This window comes from Protopterus annectens, chromosome 5.part0, assembly GCF_019279795.1.
Source record: "Protopterus annectens isolate FY-2018-M chromosome 5.part0, PAN1.0, whole genome shotgun sequence".
In the NCBI taxonomy this organism is placed as follows: Eukaryota; Metazoa; Chordata; order Ceratodontiformes; family Protopteridae; genus Protopterus; species Protopterus annectens.
The window spans coordinates 1,954,489,630-1,954,504,678 of record NC_056735.1 but is presented as its reverse complement, the minus strand read 5'-3'; positions in this window follow the sequence as shown (position 1 = coordinate 1,954,504,678).

The following is a 15,049-nucleotide window of genomic DNA, read 5'->3' as shown; positions in this document are numbered from 1 at the left end:
GCCAGGTCACAAGAAGAAAAAGTGAGATTTGTCACCACTTATGGCAGTAATACTTTCCATGTAAAGGACATTATTTCTAAAAATTGGCATGTTTTACATTCAGATTCTTTTTTCACACAAATAGTTGAAGATCATTGTAGTTTTGGATGCAGAAAGGGTAAATCATTGGGGCAACATTTTTCAGCCTTCAAGAAGGGTAGAAAGGGGAATTCTAAATCAACAGCAAGTACAGTAGGTGCCACTTACTGTGTTTTTTGTAAATATTGCAAACTGATGGCGAAAACTAAGTCTTTTACATCAGTGAACACCAAGATGGTGTTTCACATCAAACATCTGATAATGTGCACCAGTACGTGGGTCATTTATATGGCTATATGTCAGTGCGGGTCATTTTATGTAGGTCAGACCTCTTGTACACTAAAACAAAGAATAGCCCTTCACATCAGTGACATAAAGTGTAAGCGAGCTTGAAGTGCTTTGTACAAACATAAGATGGTTCATACCACAGCCCATTTTGTGTTTGTTGGCCTAGATAGGATAATTATGCAAGATGATAATATTTTACTTAATCATAACATATTGACTGATAAGGAACGTCGCTGGATTGTTAATCTGGGGGCCCTTTTTAAACCAGGTCTAAATGACCAGTGGTAGAAATAAGATAAGTAATAAATGGGGTTAGACTTTAGGTTTATACGTCAGGTGTTTGGATTTTTCTATATACATTCTTCAGTTACAGTTGTAGTTGTTACATTTATAATAGAATACAAAATATGTCAATAGACACCTATCTTATTTGTTATAATTGTTATAGAAGTTTCTACAGTAAAGTGATATAATAGAGAGTGTGGGTAGTCCAGAATAAACTTAACACACTATTAATAAAACAAAATATGCAATGCTGTAGTAACACTTATTATAACATCTAGAGTATCTACATATGCATTTTCTATTATTATATTATAGATTTTATTATATAAGCATTAATAATAGGGTGCTAGTGTATTTTTGTATTCATATTTCTACACATGATAGTATATACATGTATTTATTTATATGTGTATGTACTCATGCATATTTTCTTATATACTTGTTGGGAATTTAATTGGTTATATAGTGATATGTGCTCATATTTTGTTTACAGGTTTGTGCATTTTAATGTATATAGCTCTTGTTGGTTTGGTACAAGTTTGTTTTTTTCATAGTATTGTGTATTAAGTCTAATTTGAATAAATTGGATCAAGTTTGGGGGAGCATGTATATGTTTAGTTATACAACATTTACATGTTTATTAATGTAGGTATTGCAAAAATTGGGGGAATTGTGTTTAAAATTAAGTGTCTGCACCTTTAAATATCTGCTGCTTGTTGTATGCTTTTGTATTTAAATCCGGGTTACTGCTTTTCAAATTACACTCTGATGATGCTTTAGGAGAAACCGGTCACCGTTTTCTTTTGGGATTTATATATATACATATATATATACATATATATATATATATATATAGGTGTGTGCATGTGTGTGCCCCTGTACGTTAGTTCATAATGCCTTTTTTGTTGTGATTACCCTTATTTTTGGCAGTCTTGTGATATGTCAGTTAATGGTTATTACTTTCTTAGGAAATCTAATTTCACTTGGTGTTTTGAGACATTCCTTATGAACCAGAACCAAGAAGAAACAATAATAAACACTAATAATACAAGCTACCTACATTTCTTTGGTATCATTTATGATTACATTATTAATATTGAATAGCTGTATTAGACTAGTGTATGACGTTATACAGGCAAGATGTCTGTCGTGTAAAGCTAGTCTTGCACGGACAGCGTCATGGTATGCAAATTACCTCATTTGCTGGTGAAATCCATGGAAATGAGATACATTTGAGATTCAGCAAACACTAACCTGTCCGTGGAAGATTAGTGTTACCTGCAGAAATGTACTCCATTGGTAACGGAGTACATTTCTGCAAATAGCTAAACGGAGCTATGACAGCTCCAAATAAAGGATGCATACAGTTGAGAAAGCATGCCAATGGCCAAATATAAGGCCATTGGCAGTGGAAAATGTTTAAAAACATAAAAAATTAACTTTTGTTTTTTCTCCGACCTCCAATGTTTAAGCATAGCGCAGCACCGCACAAACGTGCAACACTTAAAAAAACAAGAAAATTATTTAAAAAAAGCCAAAAATAGGCATTTTCAATAAAAAGCTTATTCTGCCATGCAGGTGAATGGCAGGCTGAAGACAACATGGCTACTGACTAGTGGTTGCTGGGGGGGGGGGGAGCTCAGTGTGAGAGATGTAACCATGCATTACTAGGCAATCCTATGCAAATGAGGATAAGGATAGTGAATCCCAATTTTCGCCAGCATGTGAGGCATGTCCCAAGAGTGTAAGATTTGGAGTAGGTGAGTGTAAGACTAGAATATAGGTGACATTATGAGGGGGAGTGTCAGACAGGCTGTAAGCTAATTGGAGCACAGTGGCTCGTGTTTGCCCTGAGTTGCTCAGGATTGCAAAGAGACATGTCTACAGTTGTCCTATTTGAAAACCTCAAATCCAAGGTGCACACTGTTATAAGATAGGAAACTCCTTGCAAACATGCACACAGCATGTGTGCTTGTGTGCGTGCATTGGCGCGTCTTTGCGCTTGTTTGCATGAAGATTCCCCCTCGGGAGGAAACAGAAAGGCAAAAGGAAGGAAAATAAGTAGTAAGAAGTTAATCAAGGAGAACTAGCAGGGCTGCAAGGTAAAATATATTAGAATCAGCCAATTACACAGGCAGCAGACTAGCCCAGCCCAGCCCAGCACTTTAAACTCTGCAAACACCATTCCCCCCTGTTTTTTCTCAAGAACTTTGCAGCACTGCAGTATACAAAGAGGGAAAGCTTAAACAGCTTAATTCAGACAAAATGTTAGGGGCTGCTCTTGCTATCATAAACCAACATGTGCAAGGTGCTGAGGGTGGTGATGTTGTGAATGCTGCTGAGCAACCCACAGTGAGGAGATGGAGAAGAGTGTACAGACCCAGGGTAACCTACCAGGGGCTACATGAGCTGGAGATAGTGGAGCGCTATAGGGTGGACAGGGACCTCCTACAGAAAATTGTTGAGCTGTGCCGGCCACGCCTCACACACAGAACCAAAAGTGGGGAACCCATCCCAGTGGATACCAAGGTATCTGTTTGCCTAAAAATACTAGCTAGAGGTACCTTCCAAAGACCAACTGGTGATATGATGGGGATTTCACAGGCATCAGCATCCAGGGTACTCCACCAGTTCCTGGATGCCATGTCAGCACATGTTGGTGACCATATATATTCCCCACTTCCCGTGAGGCATTGGCCAGCAATATGCATCTTTTCCACCAAATAGCAGAATACCCTGAGGTAGTGGGTGCAATAGACTGCATGCACATATACATCAAAGCACCACCTGATGAGCAGGGTAGGGTTTACATCAACCACTAGGGCTTCCCCTCCATCAACTGCCAGTTCATGTGCGGTGCCCAGGTCATAATAATGAATGTGTGTGCTGGATGCCCTGGAAGCTATCACGATTCCCACATTTGGCATCTGACACAGCTGTACCAGTCATTTGCCAATGGGGAAATTCCCTATGATCACCTAGTAGGGGATGCTGGATACGCACTGGAGCCATGGCTGATTACACCCATCAGAAATGCACACACACCTGAACAAGAACTCCATAATGAGGCACATGCACAAACAAGAATCATAATAGAGTGTGTGTTTGGGATGCTCAAGTCACTGTTCCAGTGCCTGGACACATCTTTTGGAGCCTTGCAGTACTCACCAACTACATGTACCCAAATTGCTATGGTACGTGCCATGCTACACAATATGATCCTGTGGAAACAGCTGCAGCAGGAACAGCTTGGGGAAGGGAAAAGCAGCCACCCACCATTGCCAAGGCCTGCACAGGCACAGTGTGACTCGGAGGAGGAACAACCTGTGCCTGCCCCAGTAGGCAGAAGGAGGCATACCTAGTATTCCCTGGCCTTGGCAAAGAGGCAACACATAGCACATTCACTGACTCAGTAGGAACCCTGGAAATGACACCTCTCTCTGACTAGCACATACAGTAAAAGGGATGCCTAACTTGACACTACCTGTTTTCAAACATGTATAGGGAGTGTACTATGTGCATCCAACCTAGACAACCCTGCAGTACCACACTCAATACTGGCACAGACAAAACTTAGGTCACTCACACATACCAGTTGGGGGGTCACATACCTAACAGTCACAGCCAGCAGGACACTTGTAGACAAACGCAAACACAAACAAATGCTGTATCATGCCCTCTGAAGAGGCCTATGGGTAACCTCCCCCCAGACTTATGCAGACAGATAACAGCAGGCCAGGCAGTGTGATGTGGGTTGAGTAGGCTATGAAGTCACAATCTAATATGCGTGTAATTGGAAGCTAAGGTCTGTAGTACAGTGGTATGCCTCAAGCCAGTACAATAGGCAACAGTACAGACTGAAATGGAGTACCTGACATAGCAGGCCTAGCAAATGTGTATAAGCATCAGGTGTACCCCTCATCCTATGTACACCCACAGTAACAATCAGGTGTGCCCCCCCGGGTAGAAATGTACAAATAATAGCTGCCCCCCCCCCCCCCCCCGTATGTAGAAATGTTGATAAGTTTATGCAAATTGACTCATGGAAGCCCTGCAGGCACAGCATGCTTCCTGTCAATGTACAACACAAAGATGAGTCCTGAAGTAAAAAACAACTTGATTTTTCACACACATATAGTATATATGCCCATAGTGGGCATGCTCACACACAAACAAATTTAGCAAATTCAAGTCAACAACATACTGAAAGGTCATACTGGGCATGCTCACACACTTAAACAAATGATGCAAATTTCAGTCAACAACATACTGAATGGTCATACTGGGCATGCTCACACACACAGGCCATGTCTGAGTACAGCAGTGGGCCACACATATCTGGCAGTTGCAGTTCTTACTCCAGACACATGTCACTATTCACCAATCCTGCCTTGTGCACACAGTGATATGAAAACAGACCCCTGTCATAATCAAACTATGTAATACAAATACTTTAGTTGTTCAAAGAAAGTTAAAATCCAAAGAAGATCAATAAATCTCCGATCAGTATCATCAAGAAACAACGAGCACTCCTAGCATTATCCAAGTCAAGCTCTGCCAAAAATATTACCAAAGATTCCATAGAGAACCATGAAGCTTTCTTTAACTATGTCATAAATATCAATGTAAACTCATATATGTTCTGAGTTAGTGCAAAGTGTAAATGAATACATGTACATGACTGACATTGCCAACATCTTGTCAGACAGGTTCATACATTTTTAACTCCCATCTCACTGACAAAAGGGCCCATTACCATACCTGGAGATTGTGAAAATCCAGAAATCACATATACAATGGTTAAACAGCTCTATGCAAACCTAAAAACATGACGTCTATGGAATGACATGGTGTCCCTGGCTGTGTCATATGTGAACTCCAAAACAAACAGACCCTGGACCTGAACAGTCTGTTGAGACTTACCCTCTGTACAGGATATGAAACTGTTGAATGGGTTACAGCAACATTTGGAACACTCCACAAGTGTTGGTGCACAACAGACCATGGGAATAATTGTCTTATAAGCCTAATAAGCCTGATCTGCAAGGCCATGGAGTCCATCATTATGGAACTCATAAACAGAGCTATTGGGAGCCTACAAACACCAAACCCTACCCATTTTGGTTTGGTCAGGGGCAGATCATGGTCCCTAAACCTGCTAGACTGTTTTCAAGGCAGTTACCCAGGACATACATCAATGAAATGCGCTCCACACAGACTACATAGACCTTGAAAAGCCCTTTTCCAACATCCCACACACATGTCGTATCCACAAAATCAACAACCTGTGCATAAACACATATATCATCTGATGGATTGCCAATTGGGACACAGATAGATCCCACAAGGTAATAATTGTGGTCTCCCTGTTGGACTGTAAGCTGGTAACAACTGATGTCCCCCATGGCTCAGTTCTGGGACCCCTCCTGTCTGGTGTATACTTTTCAGAAGTACAGTCAAACACACAAGGGCTATGGTTAGCAAAGTTTGTGGATGACTGCAAAAAGGTTGTCATAATCGATGTTTGAGAATACAGAGACATCCTTAAAAAGGGTCTCAGTCAAGCAGATGTGGTGTCAAAATTATGGCCTCGAGCTAGAGTCATACAAATACCACATAGGTGCCAACACCCTAAATATGGAGGTAATAATAAGGGATCTATGGACACGTGGATAGTCATCTCTACTTTCACGAACACATTCACAAAGTGGTTAGAAAATCATGCTATGTGTCCCCACTAATTGCCAAAGTCTTTGCATGTAGGTCAAAGGAGGCTCCCTCTACTCATCAGTCATCAGACCCATCAGAGAGTACCACAACACACTTGCGATGTATCTGACTAGGCTCTTTCAGCAGCTGGAAAGACCACTGAAGTACCTCAACAAGAGGATTACTGGCCTCAAACAGTTGCCCCATGCAACAAGACTGAAGTAACTCAATCTGTACTCTGTTGCATACCATCTACTCTGGCGATCTCTGTCCAACATACAGATCCATGTCCAATGCAGAACTGATGTACATGATCTATCTGAAGTAAACCCAAGCTCACTGTGCCACATGCTCTAGGGATATAATCATCACAACAATAAATAGAACATGTTGGAGGGATACATTACTAACTCACAGACTTCCCTTGCTTTGAAACAGGCTCCCAACCTACATTAAGCTGAGTCCCTCAATGACACTCTTCCAGAGGAGCCTTGATGAGTGTATGTGAAACTGAACTTTCACACCATGGATCACTTCATCAGCACTACTACACAGAGGCATAGGGAACTAACCCCAGGTGTGGTGATAGCTGCAAACTCTGGCCATACTAATATATGCCTTCAGGCAGATAGCCTATTACCTACCTATGTACCTATATATGTAGGGGGAACACAGTATAATAAGCCAAAGATGGATGGGCAGAGATGTGTGTAAGAGGGTGACCATGACAAGGAGCCATCCAGGACAAATCCAAATGGCACAAAAGACATGAGGTGCACATCTCACCCACTGTACATAATAGATTCCAGTATCTGTAAGCATTACAGATTATGTGGTGCATGTGCCTGCTGTACAACATGACTGTACAGTGAAGTACACATCTACTATCTGTAGACATGTACCTGTCACATAGGTTCATAAGTACATAGTAGACTATTTTCACAAAGGCATATACTAGCCTAGGCAAGTTGTGCAACTTTTACCACCCCATTGGTTAGTCTCCTAAGCCCACTTCTAATAGTTAGTACCCTTAGCCCCTATCTAGTGGGGCTGTTGATGTGATCCCTGGCGTGAATTTTCTGTTTCCCATCCACTCATCAAGGTTCCTATTGAAGAGCATCAGCGAGGGGCTCTGTCTTATGTACATTGGGACTCTGTTCCACAGTAAGGCAAGTCTCTGGGATGGTACTCTATCCCACCAGCATGTTATATTCATTGTTGTGATGAGGTTCATATCCCTGGAGTGTGTAGTGCGACTCAGTTTTGTTTTCCTTAGATGGAGCATGTTCAATAGTTATGTGTTGGACATGGCTCTGTATGTTAGGCAGAGTTTGCCTCTGAGTAGGCTGTACGTAACAGAAAACAGATTTAGTTTTTCCAGTTGTGTTGCATTCACAACTGTTTGAGGCCAGTAATCCTATTGGTGAGGTACCTCTGTGGTCTCTCCAGCTGCTGGGTATGCCTAGTCGAGTACATCCAAAATGTTGCATTGTACTCTATGATGGGTCTGATGACTTAAGAGTAGAGGGCCACCACTACCTCTTTTGATCTTGATGCAAACCCTTTGTTGATTAGGTGGGCCACATAGGATTTCCTAACCACTTTGGCAACATGGTTGTCAAAGGAAAGATGACTATCTACTTGTGTCCCCAGATGCCTTATTACCTCGTCAGTTTTTAGGGGGTAACACCTATATGGTAGTTTTTGGGTACTTTGTTTTTCCCAAAGGGGATTACTATGCATTCTTTCACATTGAGCTTGAGGCCATGATTCTGTCACCACACATCTGTCTCATAGAGTCCCTTCTGGAGAATATTTGTGTCATCTGGGAAATCTATTATGGCACACACTTTACAGTTCCCAGCAAACTTAGTCAACCACAACCCTCCTGTGTTGGCATGTACTTCTGAGAAGAATATACCAAACAGGAGTGGCCCCAGAACTGAATCCTGGGGGACACCAGTTGTTACTGGTTTAGAGTCTGACATGTAGCCAGCAACTCTTAATTTGTGGGATATATCTGTGAGCCAGTTTGCAATCTATCTTGTGATGTATGGATTTATGCCCAGGTTGTTGAGTTCATCTATGATACCTGACTGGGGAATGGTGTCAAAGGCCTTAACGAGGTATAGGTAGGCTGCGTGGAGCTCCTTTCAATCATCTGTAACTTGGGTAACTGTCTCAAAGAAATCCACCCAATTCAGGAGGCATGATCTGCCTTTGACGAAGCCAAACTGAGTGTGCTCAACTTTGTGAAGGTTCCCAATGTCTTTATTGTTGAGTTCCATTATGATTGGCTCCATTGCCTTGCAGATCAGACTCGTCAGGTTCATAGAGCAGGAATGCCAAGGGTCTGTTGTGGCCCCACCCCTGTGGAGTGGAAAGAATGTTGCTGTGCAACATTCTATGAGTACATATCCTGTAGAGATGATGTAGAGAGAGGTGTAGGTATCCTTGATGAATATGGATACATCCCTGCCCTATGTGTTATGATCCAGGTTCTGAGCAAGAAGGTATGGAATGAGTAGTATCCTGGTAGTGCTGGTGTGCTCTCTGGAGCCTTGGACTAGGTTTCTGTTATTGCACAGATATCTATATTCTCCATACTGAGGAGTGCCTCGAGTGTGTGCATTTGGAGGCTGAGACTTCTGGCATTGAGTAACATTTAGCTCACTTTGCGGTTGTTTGTGTTGGTTACGGGGGATGGTTTGTCCTTTGAGCCTTGCCTAAAAAAGGTAATATGGGGACAGCAAGAGCCTTAGCCAGTATTCAGAAGCATAGGGGTGACAGGTGCTAACTATCTCTAGCGATGCAACGAGGCTTGTCTATCATGTCATCCCAGGCACACAGAGACTGGATCCCCTTTGAATGACACCAGAAGCTCAGCCAATTGTTGAAGTTTATCATCTTTCTGTTATATTGCAGTATCATGTAGGTGAAGGTAAGATGCTACTCAAGGTCAGGGTCATATCAGCCCGGGCTACATGATCATAGAGCTACTATATATCTCTTGTCATGTTGTCCTGGGAGGTATGTCTCAGATCATTCGCACTGACATGTACAAAGACCACATCATATTTGTACCTGTTCTGGAGTGATGTAAGTGCTTGTGTTATGTGGCGGATCATAGCACCTGACAGACAACTGACAGTAACCTTCCCCTTGTCCAGCCTAGTGAGTGGAACATCTGTGTGCCTGACTATGGAGTCACCTATTACTAGTGTGTTGGGTATGTTGTTTTGCCTTAGGGCCTGTTGTGAGGTACACTGCTTTGGTGTATTATGTGTTTTCTGGCGCGTGCTTGGAGGTGCATGTTGCTTGCTTGTCTGCTTAGCAGGACACTTTCTCTTTTTCAGATTAATATATGTATTCTCCAAGTATGTTAATGTGTATTTATGTGTGTGTTTTGCTGGTGCTTATATTGTAGGTCTATGTGAGACTGTTGGTGTTGTGCTTGTATGACCCTACTCCTCTTGACTGTATTTTCCAGTATTGGGTTGACAGAGCTTAGCCTCCAGTTTAACCCTATGTGTGCCAGCATGTGGTGCATCAACCCATATATGATATGGTTATGGCCCATGCATAGAATACACTCACAATACACCTAGTTTGATAAGCCTGCTGAGGTTAGCAAATGTGAAAAAAAACCTTTGGGCAAACTGTCAGCGTGTAATGTCTGTATTGCATCCTATAACTCCGTTTTGCTTGCTGAATAGTAAAAAAGTACTTAGTTTGGATTAAGAAGCCTGCACTTGCCAACTGTTTATGTGTGTGCCTGTCTCTCCCTGGGGAGACAGCAACCTTTTTGGAGACTACTCACACCCCTTAAAAGTGATATACTCATCTTTGTCAGATCTGATGATGTCACCATCCTACAAATACACCTGTGGCAAAGTGAAATTTCATAAATGTGTATAGCCCGTCCTGTAAATGCATACTGCTGTAGTATCATAATGTGTTTAGGTAGGGATTTGAAGCCTGCACTTGCCAACTGTGTGTGTCTGTTTTTCTCTGGGAAAAGAGAGCAACCTTTTTAGAGACTACTCACACCCCTTAAAAGTGATTTACTCATCCTTCTCAAGTCTGATGATGTCACCATCCTACAAATACAACTGTGGGAAGATGCAATCCTTAGTAATGTGAACAGTGCGCTGTGTAATTGCATACTGCTGTAATATCGTAATGTAGTTCAGTAGGAGTTTGAATCCCATACTTGTCAACTGTGTACATCTGTCTCTTCCTGGGAAGAGAGAGCAGCTGTTTTGGTGACTACTCACACCCCTTTAAAGTGATTTACTCATCTGTGTCAAGTCTGGTATGTCACCATCCTACAAATACACGTGTGGGAAAGTGAAACCCCAGTAATGTGTATAGCACGTCATGTAAATGCATACTGCTGTAATATCATAATGTAGTTGGGTAGGAGTTTGAATCCCACATTTTCATCTGTGTGTGTGTCTGTCTCTCCCTGAGAAAAAAGAGCAACCTCTTTGGAGACTACTCACACCCCTTAAAAGTGATTTACTCATCTTTGTCAAGTCTAATGATGTCACCAGCCTACACATACACCTGTGGGAAAATGAAATCCCAGTAATGTGTATAGTGCGTTGTGTGAATGTGTACTGCTGTAGAATCATGATGTAAGTAGGTAGGAGTTTGAATCCTGCACTTACTAACTGTGTGTGTGTCCAGGTGTGTGAGAGTGTGTGACACCGTTGGTCAATGTGGAGTCCGTTTTGATTTTTCTAGTGCATTACATATCACAATGACAACTGTATGTACATAACACATGTAAAGTAGCTGTGGGGCAAAGCCATATACATACATGTGACCTCAATTTTTTCATAGGTGGGTACTATGCTTTCTCCATGAAAGCATCTGTTAGCCTTGCCAGAGCATGCTGGCACTTTCCAGACCTTAGGTCACTTCTGTATGCTTGTGACAAGCTTATCCACTGCAGTGATCCCTGGCTACGTCTTCTGTTTCACATCCACTCATCAGGGTTTCTGTTGAAGAGTGTGAGTGAGGGTTTATGCTTGAGGTATATTTGAAACCTGTTCCAAAGCAAGCAAAGTCTGGCAAAGATGACTAATCATTATAGGTGTGCAACAACCTCTTTTGATCTGCTTGCAAACCCTTTATTGCTTATGCGCTCCACAAATGGATTTTCAAAACCTTTTGGTAATGTGATTATCAAAGGAGAGATGACTAAACACATGGCTCTATGTATACATTAGTACCTGTTCCACATTTTTGGGGCTACTACCTATGTGGTAATCTGGGGATACTTTGTTTTCTAAAAGTGGATAACTATGCTTTCTTTGGCTTATAGCTTTACAGCATGACTTTGACACCAGGTATATATCTCTATGATATTCTTTTGTAGGATGTGTGTGTCATCTGGAGAATAAAGTATAGCCCACAGTATGCATTTTCATCAAACTTGGGCAGACATATCCCTACTGTGTTTGCCTGTACTTAAGAAAACAATATGCCAAACAGGAGTAGTCCCAGGACTGAGTGCAGGTGAATACCACTTCTTACTGGCATAGAATTGTACATGGAAGCTTCAAATGTCACTGTGTGCCCTACATCTGTGCATCAGTTGTCAATCCATCATCTAACAGTCGTTTCAGGTCAGTCTGTTGAGGTTATGTATAATTCCAGAATGTGGGATGGGTATGAATTGTTGGGTGAGCTATAGCTTGGCTGTGTGGACCTCCCCTCCCTCACCTATAGTCTTGTTAACTGGCTTGAAGTCTATTAGGTGTAGGAGCCATGGTCTGGCCTTTAGAGAACCTAAGTGGGTATGGTGCAGTGTTTGCAGGTTCATAATGTCTCTGTTAATGAGTTTCATAATGCTGTGCTCCATAGCCTTCCAGATAACATTTGTCTGGCTTATAGGGTGAGAGTTTCCAGGATCTGTTGTAGCTCTACCCTTAATCAATTTATGTTAACATTTGCACTGGGTGTGACAAGGGTGGACAGGATTATGAATAAGTTTAGAAGGTCAGCCCAGGTTTGAAGGTTAGTAGACCAAGCCAGATAGGCACACATCAGAAGGAGCAGCTAGAGCAGCGGGTTCAGCTGTGGTCTTGAGATGACACACCTGGATGCGCTTGTGCAATTTTGCCGAACCCTTTAAGGCTTCCTTTCTTAATGCTCCCATTGAGGCATCCTCATTGTTTGGACACAAAGTTAAAAGCACACTGGCCAGATGTGAACAGGATGGTAAGACCCTTTCTGCTGTAAGTGTCTGCTATTCTTCCCCTCAACGTGTTTTCTCCCGAAACCAAAAGAGTGGGAAGATATGGTTCAAGAAATCTCAGGGTCCTTTCCGTGACACACAGGCCAAGTTCTCCCCTAGAGGCAGAGAGGGAAACTCACAGGGAAGATGCTCCTTTCAGGGCAGAGGGGGTCCACGTAACCAGGGTTCAGGGATTCTTTCCCTGGCCAATCCTACCAGTGCTCCTGAAGAGCAGCCCAACTCCTTTCCTCTGGAGGTAGTTGGGGGACATTTCTTCTTGTACCATTCTGCCTGGCTAACCATCACCACCGATTCTTGGGTACAAAGGATTATAACTAGAGGTTATCATATCCCCTTCGATCTTTGTCCTCACCCTTCAAAAAACTTTCCCAATGTTCCACCCAGTCAAAGGGAAGAATCAGCACTAGAGACAGAAAAGCTGCTAAGAAAGAGAGCCATCCTAATAGCCCCTCCAGACCAGATAGGATCCAGATTCTACTCAAGACTATTTTTGGTGCCAAAGAAAACCGGGGACTGGAGACCAATTTTGGATCTCAGTGTATTGAACAAGTTTGTGAGAGTACAAAAATCCCGGATGGTCACAATACAGTCTATCCTCCCACTTTTGGAAAAAGATGATTGGATGTGCTCGATAGATCTTCAAGATGCGTACGACCACATAAAAGTGGATAGGCCATCAAGAAGATTTCTGCACTTCCATGTGGAAGCCAGTCACTACCAGTTCAGAGAATTTCCCTTCAGACTCTACAGCCCCCAGAGTGTTCACAAAGTGCATGGCATTTGTCACAGCTCACTTGCAACTTCAAGGATTCCAGGTGTTTCCATACCTAGACGACTGGCTCATTTCCACCCCCACCAGACATCTACTGGAAGAAGCCCTGGCATACTCTCTTCTTGCTACACAAAGGCTAGGCATAACCATAAACTGGCAAAAATCCAATCTCACCCCATCTCATTCGACAGAATTCATAGGGGTTATCTTGGACATGAAGAACTGCAGAGCTGCTATTCCAGAGCACATAATTTTAAGGATAAAGCAACAACTGATTCCAATCCTTTCAAGGGAGAAATCCATGGCTCACTTGGTTCTACAGCTGTTGGGTTCCATGGCACCCTCCATCACCATTGTCGCCCTGGCCAGGTTTCACATGAGGCTTCTACAATGGCTACTGCTCACCCAATGGTATCCTTTTCAGCATCCTCTTTCAGCCATGATTCGAGTAACCCAAAGGTTCCCCTTTCTTTGGGCTCACCTACTAGATCGACCATGAATTCTCCATCCAACCCCAGAGATGATTTCACATCCACAGAACCAGATCCATCCCAACTTGAACAGCCTGAAGCTCACGGCTTGGCTACTCCAATTCCCTTGATTGCCAGGCAGAATGATCTTTCTTTACCAGTACGTGACATTCTCATTGCATCTCATAAGTCTTCCACTAGAATTACTTATCCGAGCAAGTGGAAAAGATTTACCTGTTGGCTGAAAGATAAACAAGTAGATCCCTTCTCAGCACCAGTGTCGATAATACTCGACTATCTGGCCGACCTTTTTCAATCGGGTCTATCAGCCTCTACCATTAGAGTTAATTTGGCTGCAGTCTCAAATTTCCATGAGGGTGTCCAAGATTCCTCTGTTATGTCCCACAAATTGTGCAAGACCTTCATAAAAGGTGTGAATCATCTGAAGCCACATTTTAGGGAACCTATTCAACCATGGGATTTATCATTAGGTCTACAAGCTCTGACAATGTCACCTTTCAAACCAGCCTCTTCTTGTGACCTCAAGCATTTGTCATGGAAAACCTTGTTTTTGGTCACCATTACTTCTGCCTGACATATTTCTGAGCTTCAAGTTTTATGTATCAAGAGTCCATACTTGATTTTTCATAGAGATAGAGTGTCTCTGAGAACTAATCCATCATTTCTGCCAAAAGTGATCTTTGACATGTCCATTAATCAAACCATTGAATTGCAAGTTTTCTTTCCCAATCATTCAAACAGAGGGGAGTATTGCCTACATACTCTAGATATCCACAGGCAAATCTTCTTTTTCTTAAACAGGACTAGGTCCTTTTGAAAATCTGACCAGTTATTTATGGCCTTCTTTGGACCTACATTAGGATCTGCTGCTGCTAAGGTCACATTAGCTAGATGGTTGAAGGACTGTGTGACCTTCATTTATACACAACACAATATCTCATTGCCTACTACCATGAAAGCTCATTCAACAAGGTTGGTGGCAACTTCTGCTGCCTTCCATGCCAGAGCTTCTTTACATGACATCTGTGCAGCTGCAACTTGGGCTACGCCTCATACTTTCATCAATCATTACAAATTGGATTTGGCCTCCAGGGGAAGAGCATATTTTGGTTCTATGGTGCTCAGTAATGTCCTTCCATGAGAGCCTCCCAGGAATAG